Genomic DNA, 9764 nt, shown 5'->3' on the forward strand with positions numbered 1-9764 from the left:
TGATGCAGAAGAATCCTTGAAACATTAGACCAGCAACTGAAGATGGGTACTGGTGACAGACATCTAGCTGTCAAAGCCAAATTTATCAGAAGGGTGTTTGAGAAGGCCACTTCATTTTCAACAGCCCCCACTGTCCCAAAGCATTTCTAGATTTTGACAAGTCACGTGCTTTGTTCCATCCTTGATAAAATTTAACGTTCTTTAAATATTTGGAGTTTTTTTGGGGGTGGGAGGAATGGCAAGAGTGCTAGTAATTAAAAACGTGTGTTTGTGTGCGTACATACACACACTGCTGTCATGAACACAGGCTACTTCTGTTTCTTTTTGGTAGCATTTTTGATCCCACTTGATATTCATGTAAGCATAAATACCTATCTACAAAGAGGTACAAAGGAGTGGATAGGCAGTTGCTCATGAATCAGACTTCAGCTGGTACTACAGAGGCTTCCATATCTGGAGTAAAAAGTCATAGTTGAATGATCACTTGAAGCCATCACCACTGCCAGGAGAAGCAGCTGTGCCCTTCCCTTGCTCACTGCTGTTCAGTCTGGCCCTTGCATCAGCCTCTCTTTTGAAGTGGTGCAATTGCTTGCGCTGCCACGTGGTGAGTTAGACTGGGGAATAGATCTACGTCAAAACTAACTCTACCCTTTATACCTTCTGTTGTCCTCAAAAAAAACCCGGCCAACCAACCCTATCAAAGTTTGACTTAAAGGTTGAAGAGGAGTCAGGACTGTTTCCTTCAAAAACAGGGGCAATTTGCAAAACTCTGGCCAATTATTGGTATGAAATTTAGAACAAGGTAATAGAAAACAGATAATTCAGTAGTGCTTGGTAGCCTTTATGCTTACTAGCATAATGTTAATAGCAAGGAATAATTTTTTTGTGGTCTGATCAGCACCAGGTCACTTCAGTCTCAAACTGGCTGGTGAAATGTTGAACAGAAAACTCGTATTCACAGCAATTGTACATTATGTGTTTGACACACAAATCAGGACTTTTTTTGAAAATCCTTGAGTTGATGTAAAAAACCATTACAAAAAAAAAGTTTCCTTCCATCTCTCTGGAAACGTCAGTTTCTATTCCCTCACAGGGATAATTTGCTTTACAATATCAAAGCTCATGCATTTGTACCTGCATTTAACTACACAGTCAGGAACATACATCTGAGATGTGCCATTAGGGAGAAGAACCTGAGCAGCTGAAAGGTGGCAACCACAACAGGAAAATAACCCTGAACCTAAGCTTGCTGTTAACATAGTTCAAGCAGTCCCTCTTTATATGATGACTTCTGTCCTCTAAATAAAAAATTCCATGATCTTCTCTTTTCCTTTCATAGTTGTCTAGTCCTTTCGTGCCATAGGTACCTATTCCAAATTACTTGTTTGAATTAAAAACTATTTTTAGAAGGAGACTGGGTGTCACATTTCAGTTAGCATCTCTAAATTTTGTATGTTGGTCATCTTTTGTCCTTCCCTGTATGCATCCTACGAATCCAGAAAAAACAAGGACAAAGATCTTATGCACTAGCATATAAGAGGGCTGCAAACAATAGAAATCTGACCTTTTCTCAGGCACTGAGGTATGGAGGGTAGGCAGAAGTACGCCATTTCATTGTTCAGGGGTTTGAGTATTACCACACCGCACATTTAAATTTTATAAAGGAGAAAGCTGCATCAGGATTTTAATAGGAGCTACTATGCAAGAACAGACTTCAGGGCAAGAAAATCATCTGGAAATTGTCTCCATGGGGAAGAGAAACATATCGGTTAATCTCTGGGAGATGCGGGGGATTCTGACTTTCAGATCCTGCTAAGCTCAGAGTTGGATCGTCCTCCCAGTGAGAGGTAAGATGCTGAAGATATTTTGCCTCAAGACAGCAGCTCCTATTTTTTCATTCCTTTTGTCTCAGGCCAAAGCAAGATCATGCTTTCACCTGTGGCAGCAGATCTTTCCTTTTACCCTCTTTCCCTCTAGGCACAGCCATCGCTACTTGACTGTAGTCACCACTAATAACTGCCTGTCACCAGACTCGGTTGTGGGGGTTGATTTCACCTTTGCATAAGTGGTTGCAATCGTATTGCATCCACACAGATGTTTTACATGCACTGCACCAGAAAATTTGATCACGTTCGTTAGGAAAAGGGTAGCATATGGCACTGAAATGACAGTGCTGTATAAAATCCTGTTAACCTGTCATATGAATTAGGTGCGCTTCGCAAGTTGCACCATTTTTTGATCTCAGTTCTAAGAAATCTCACTAAAATGTCACCCTATTGAAAGGGAGACATCAGCTTAATAGGACTTACCTGTCTTTCCCCACAGAAGGCGTCTTGATGTGTGAGTAGCAGAATTGGGGAAGCTTGCTTGTGGTCAGTGGTATCTAATGTTTTGCCTAGCTTTGAAGTAGTACCTACTTACTCTTTGCAATTAAGGCAGAATTCATGGCAGAGTTAGTAAATCACCATAGTGATCCTATATAAAACAGGATTAGTTTGCTAATATTACTATCAGAATAATATTTGGGAGCTTGAACTTGCATTTTTAAAATACAAATAAAAGGGGGGACAAAACCAAACAAACTATATATGGCAACAAAAAACAATCCGACACTCATCTAGAAGGTGTAGTAATGTATTAGGTGTGAATTATAATGCAGCATCTTCTGGATTAAAATGAATAGAATATGAAAAAGTAAATGCATTCCAAAAGTGTGAAATTCAGTTTCAAGTATTACAACCATAGTACTGACATGTATAATATTAATTTAATGCACAAGAAAATATACAGAAGTTACTGTCCAAATTTACATGGGAAAAATGTCCAAGGAGTTAAAAAAATCAGTACAATTTATTTGTATAGCTAGTAGACGCAGAAAGTCTCTTACTCTCAAGACACCTGGATTCAATTCCTAGCAGATCACAAAGGAAAACTGTGTAATTTAGTAAGTCACTTAATATAGATGAGATTCAACTAAGGAGACTTAGTCTTTCTTAATGATGTTTTCAAAAGTGTGAAGAGGCCTTGATTGGAGAAGTGTAAATACATCCTGCCAAAATAGACTAAGGAAGCTTTAGTGCTAGTTAGAACTGGTTGCTCCGTGCTTTAGTTGCAAATATAAAGAACATCTCCTTAACCTCATTGGGATATTGAAAGGATGGTTTCATTTATGTTTGGAAAGCTGACAAAGACCAGGGGGAGAGAGACAAAGTACTGCAAGAAGTTTCCAGCTGGTGTGAGTTGTCATAGCAGAGACACCAGAAGGATTGGATATGCAAACCAGGGTTAAAGAGAGTTATAATCAGTAATTAAAAAGGGAAGAACTGAAATTAATGTCTATCATGTATTATGACTTGACTTGACCTTTCAAACAACATCTGCTGAAGGGTCCGTTACCGGCCCCTGGATGATGGAATCGTACAGGAATGCAAACATTTCCTACAATTTCCTCTGGCAGCCTCTTCTTTGAAGTTCTGATCCTGTAAGTGTAGTAGAAGATGCGATAATGACAATAAGAATACTTCTAAATCCTACGTATATTAGAGATGCACTGTCTGACTCACTGCTTAAAACTCTAGCTTTTGTGGATATATGTATGTTTACATAAAATTACACCGAAAGAGTAAAGCATAATGGATCAGGCTTGATGGTATTACTGCTCGGAGTTTTATCTGTGGTCACTATACTAGCAGGAAATACTGTGCCTGTGGTTTCTACATCCTGAGTGGAAATCTGGAATTCAATAAAATATGGTCTCATTACAGCATACCTGTCTCCAACATATGTTCTCATTTTAGTGTTTCTGTACATACAGATACCTCAGATTTATCTTCTGAATGACAAAGCTTATCCTGTTCACCACAGAGTATGAGAAACCTTCTGCTGAGCTTTGAAATCTTACATGGAAACCAGCTATCAAATACTGAATACAAGTTGTCACCCCATTATAGTGGATCATTGAGAAGCAGATTAGAATTTCAGATTGTGGTACTTTGAGACAAAAAGAAAACAGTAGAGTATGAACAAGGATCAGTCTCCGAGGGTCAGGGTTCTCCTGGGTTAAATATGACACCAGCTAGCTGTTCACAAAAAAGAAAAAAGATACAAAGGCGATAAAGGTAGAATATGATATTATATTATACAAGATAGTGTAGTGTCGTGGTTTAACCCCAGCCAGCAATTAAGCACGACACAGCCACTTGCTCACTCTCCCCACAGTGGGATGGGAGAAGAGAATCAGAAGAGTAGAAGTGAGAAAACTTGTGGGTTGAGGTAAAGACAGTTTAATAGGTAAAGCAAAAGCTGTGCATGCAAGCAAAGCAGAACGAGGAATTCATTCACTGCTTCCCATCAGCAGGCAGGTGTTCGGCCATCTCTAGGAAGGCAGGGCTCCATCACACATAACGGTTACTTGGGAAGACAAATGCCATCACTTCAAACATCCCCCCCTTCCTCCTTCTTCCTCCAGCTTTATATTGCTGAGCATGACATCATATGGTGTGGAATACCCCCTTGGTCAGTTGGGGTCAGCTGTCCCGGCTGTGTCCCCTCCCAACTTCTTGTGCACCCCCAGCCTACTCACTGGTGGGGTGGTGTGAGGAGCAGAAAAGGCCTTGACTCTGTGTGAGCACTGCTCAGCAGTAACTAAAACATCCCTGCTTTATCAACACTGTTTCCAGCACAAATTCAAAACATAGATCCGTACTAGCTACTGTGAAGAAAATGAACTCTACCCCAGCCAAAACCAGCACACATAGCAATAACAAACTTGTCAGCTTCACAAACCACTGCTATAAAACACACCAGCCCTAGAGGAGGCCACAGCATTATATGTACTCTACCGATCTCCTCCCCCAGACCTAGGAGTTTAAAGGTCACATACCTTTCTATTATTGTTATCAAATTAGGTCTAATTTAAAGGGTCTACTGACAAGCAAAGCCAAGTTTATCTAGCTTTTTTGGGATCTAACCTTACTACCTCAATTTCCTGATTTTATGCTCTGCCAATTAAATAGTTCTAATGTCTTCCCTTGTCCTTTGGTCTCTTCAAAAGTTACCCACCAAATCATCTAGCCTAACAATCTTATTTTTCACTTCCTTTTATAGATTATCCAGTGTCTTAGCCAAGAATCCCTTCTAAATCTAGAAAGCTTTACTTTCTCTTTCCTGACCCTTAATAACACTCAACAGGATTCTCCTGACTGAGCTAACAGCTGTCCTTTATCCTGCTTGATAACACCTGATCCTCATTCCCAACAGTCTGCTGATCTTTTCTGAAATACCTGCTGTTGAAGTGACCAGACCTAAAAATATAGTTTGCTACCTCTACTGGTTTGAAAGATCCATCTGTTCTCTCAAGACAGTTCACGTGCTCTTCCACCAGCATCTCACATTTGTTCCTTGCCTTTTCCCCTGTAGAGAACTAAGCAGTGCCATTCAGAGGGAGGCCCAGGTTTGTGACCATGACCATAAATGTTCTCCAGTATTCAATAAAAATTGTTGCATCATCAAATGTAAATCACAAGGGATTGTCATTGTGCATGTCTTACAACAGGCTGTGTGTATGTAGTATTTTCCCCATCTCCCTGTATGATGTCCGCTGTTCCAGTGCATCTGGGGAATTACTGCCGTGAGCCCTGGCCCCTTCATAATTCAGGTATGTGACAGATTCACACTCCCATGTATTGTTGATATATGACTTCTGTGAAAAAGGAACTTCACTGATGGTTGACTTACCCTGAAGTGTTTCTTCAGCACTAAGTATGAGCTGGGGGTTGGCAAACTCCAAAGCATACTGGCATCCTTCCTTGTGTCCCATGGGTGATTTCCTGGTGAAAAGGTGCCTACTCTGAACATGGATATTTTAGATTCCCAGCAATCATTCCAGTACCATGCGATGACACAGTTTCACAGTCAGTGCTCATTTCCATCACTGAAAGTCAGCACTTACTGAAGGGAGGCATGAACATGATGGAAGCCAGCTCATTATCTGGAAGGAGTGAAGAGAAACGTGTTAGCTGAAACAACCCTGTTCCCCTCAGCGGTACCACACTCTGTCCCTGCTGTGTTGACCCACTTTCTCCTATTTGATGGAGCAAAGACATCCTCAAGACCTTGCTCCAGAGTCACAACATTGCCAAAAGGAGTAGCAAGATGAGGGGGCAGCAACATTTATCCAGTATTGCAGAGCAGCTGAAGGCTGTGTTAAAACACGGTCCCTTATTTGGAGCATCAGTGTTGCAAAAAGGTATGTATGCGACAGGTGAGTCAGAAACTGTAAAGTCTCTGCTGTCTGAGCTGTAAAAGGTTCTGGGCTATGGTGTGCTTAAGCTAAGAAGTGGTACGGACTTGACCGACTGCTAGATTGGGCAAGATACTGTAGGTGGAGGAGGGGAGGTTGTGGAAGATTTTTGGCTTGCTGGTCATTCTCTAGTAAGTGAAAAGGAAAGTAACGTAAGATGTAGGAGGAAACGGAAAGGGGAGGCTGAGAATAGGAGATGGCTCTTTAAACAGGGAAGAGGAAAAAGAGCAAAACAATTCTAAAGAGCATATAAGGAGCAGTTGTGTCTTGGAAATGAATAGCCAGTTAATCCTATATAAGAATTTTTGTGTCAATATTTAGTGAATCACAGGAAATCGGAAAAGCTGATGTGTTAACAGTGATAGGCCATAGAGATGCTCTAAGCAATTGTAGAAATCTGCCAATATTTTCTTTTTTAGTCACTTGATACAAGATTAATGAAACAAACAACCATTAAGTGTCTCATTAAATCCATTACAACCAGATAAAATTTCCAATGGTTTCAGCTAAATGTTTGCAGTAAGAAGCAAATTTTCAGGTCATGAGTGGGCCTACAAGTTAATAGAGTCTTTGGTATTACATCACTACAGAGAGTCGAAAGGATTAAATGAGTTGTCAGGATTATATTCCTCCTCTACTGATTCACTTTCAGCAAAACTGAAGCTTTGTCTGACTTCAAAGAAGCTATTTTAAAAATCACAATTTTCAGGAAGGAATGACGTTATTTTGCCTGCTTCACCAGAATGAATGCTCCTCTGCTGCGCACAAATGAGCTGCTTGCCCTAGTTGAACAAAAGCTACGATGAGGGCTTTGATCAGTGTTGACAGTGTTCCTGCAGTATTTCAGTGTCTCATTCCTTTGTGCTTTCTAGAACCACTACTAATGACGTTGGTTAAGAGAGAGTGTAAATTGCAATAAGATGGCCATCTCCAGAGAGTGCTGAATCGGTCTGTTGAAAGGATTCTTTAATTATTAATTTCATTGCTACAGATTTTTTTTTGGTTTATGCTACAGATTTTTTTTTTTTGGTTTAATAGTTTCTCAGGACAAAGAGATCTTTTATGAGCTCCTTAAAACACCACTCATCTATATGACAAAATTTGTCCCCTTTAGTCCACAGAAACCCCTTTTACATTAGTGACACATCAATGCTCTTGTTTAAAGGGTTACATTCCACACTGAGTTTATTTTTCTTTGGAGACAAGCAGGAAATCTGTCACTAATTTCCTTCCAGCCAGCTCTGACTGCCTTTTCTCAGTCCTTTTAATCCCCAGTACAGTTCTTCTTCTCTGTTTTATCTTCTGAAGACAGACCTGGTTCTCTTAACTTCCTTCTTGTGTTTCTTTCAAGGTATTCTTCATCCTCTCACACAGCCCCAAGCTGGCACTTGGCAGAAGAAGCAGGTCGCCTGCTCTCTCTACAATACATCGAGCGAATCTGAGGTGCTCACCCACCTCATGTACATCTATTTCCTCACTTACCACATCTCCTCTTTATTTTTACCTATCTCTGCATTGCATGCAGTGTGTCCAAAGCTTCACTTCCCCTTTTCACACCTAAACCCTTTCTCTTAATAACTTTCCACTTGCCGTACAAGAAACCTCTCTAATCCTCCTTGTCAAGTCATCAGCTTCTCATTAAATCATGTACCTTCAGGAGCTGCGTATTTGCAATTCAGCATTTCCTGTCTGTTGCCACTGCCAGGAGTTGCAGTCCTGTTGCTGCAATGTTCTCATCACCTCGTGTCTCATCACTCACCAACAAAGCCCGACTGCTCCCATCCCTCGTGACATTTCTGCACCTTCACTTCTTTCTGCTTCTTTCTCAGGTTCAGCTTTGTGGCTCAGCAGAACTCTGTCCTGGCTTATTTCACTTTTCTTGTTTTATCCTTTACCTTGCTCGTGGTTCTGTATCCTTCTGCATCTTCTTTCCAACTGTTTCTCAGCCTCATGCATTTTTTATGTCACTTTGTGCTTCAGGCTTCTCATGTAGAAAGCCCTGCTCTTCCCCAAATCCCCTCGAGTCTTCTTGTATCCACCTTAATAGTGTCTCTCAGCTGCTGTCCCAGAAAGTATTTTTTTTCCAAGTCAGAAAACTCTTCAAAATGCAGATTTTGTACTGTCAAAAAGCAGAAGCTTTTCCACCTCCACTTTAAAAGTAAGGGGCACACTTGAGAGAGAGCTATTTTTGCAGATGTAGAGCCACGTTCTGTACTGTCCTCTGGGGCTCACAGGTTGGGCATCTAAAGACTGACAGACTCCATGCAAGGTCACTTTGGAACATTTTGGCAAAGGGTTTAAACTCTTCCTTGTTTTATTCAGGTGAAATTCTGAAGTATTTTGAGGACTTGTTTCCCCTTAATACAAGACTACAATTGCTGTAAACCTTAGGCATTGGTGCTCCCTAAAGAAAGAAAAGAAAAAAGTTTTATTCAGTTACAAGCCTTTGAAAAATACATATATACTTTTAATGACAATTGCAAAAAAAACCTAATTTGAGGGAGTGGGTGAAAAGCAAATATATTAGGAGTAAGCATGAGAAAAAGTTAAGCTTCCCTTTCGCTCTTTTATGCTTCTCCTTTACCAGTGCTGTGGAGAATGAAAATAACTCCACTCTCAGTGATGTCATCACCATTAGAGGCACACTGTCAGCTTAATTTGTTTTCTGACTTCAGCAGGGGAAATAGAATCTGACTGCTGACTCACTTGTTAGGTCTGAAGTAAAGTAGTTATGTTTATTTCATCTATCTAGCCATGAGTTTGGGGCTTTAAATATCCACCCCCTTTGTAGCAGGTACAGGTACTCCTACTCATGAAGGAAAAAGGAAATGAAGAGCCTGAAATAACTCTGCACTTTGTTATCATAGAGATGATGTTGTCTAAAGCAGGAATATATAAGATTTTTGCAGAGTTGCCCTACTGAATAGTTTTCTTCTTTCATACTATGTTGTCTGGGATGGTTGAGTTGTTACCTTAACCTCAGTCTCAGCAGCTGACACAGTACTGGCGGTGTTTGGCTGCAGATCCATTGTTCAGATGCTTTTATTTTTCTTTCGTGGCCTGCTCCCTAACATCTCTGCAACCTGAAGTAAAGAAGTCGTGTGGAAAATCAGTGTGCAAATGGACCCTCTTTTCTCCATTTTATTATCCTTTGTTTTCCATGTACCTGTGAGGTTGGGCAGAATTTCTCTTGCCCACTGTCGTGGTTTAGTCCCAGCCGGACTAATCACCACACAGCCACTCACTCACTCCCCTTCTTCAGCTGGACAGGAGAGAGAAAATATGACGAAAGGCTCATAGGTCGAGACAAGGACATAGGGAGATCAGTCACCAATTATCATCGTGGGCAAAATAGACTTGACTTGGGGAAATTAGTTTAGTTTATTACCAATCAAAATCAGAGTAGGATAATGAGAAATAAAAGCAAATCTTAAAAAACCAACACCTTCCCCCCACCGCTCCC

This window comes from Gavia stellata, chromosome 1 (genome assembly GCF_030936135.1).
Source record: "Gavia stellata isolate bGavSte3 chromosome 1, bGavSte3.hap2, whole genome shotgun sequence".
NCBI lineage: Eukaryota > Metazoa > Chordata > Aves > Gaviiformes > Gaviidae > Gavia > Gavia stellata.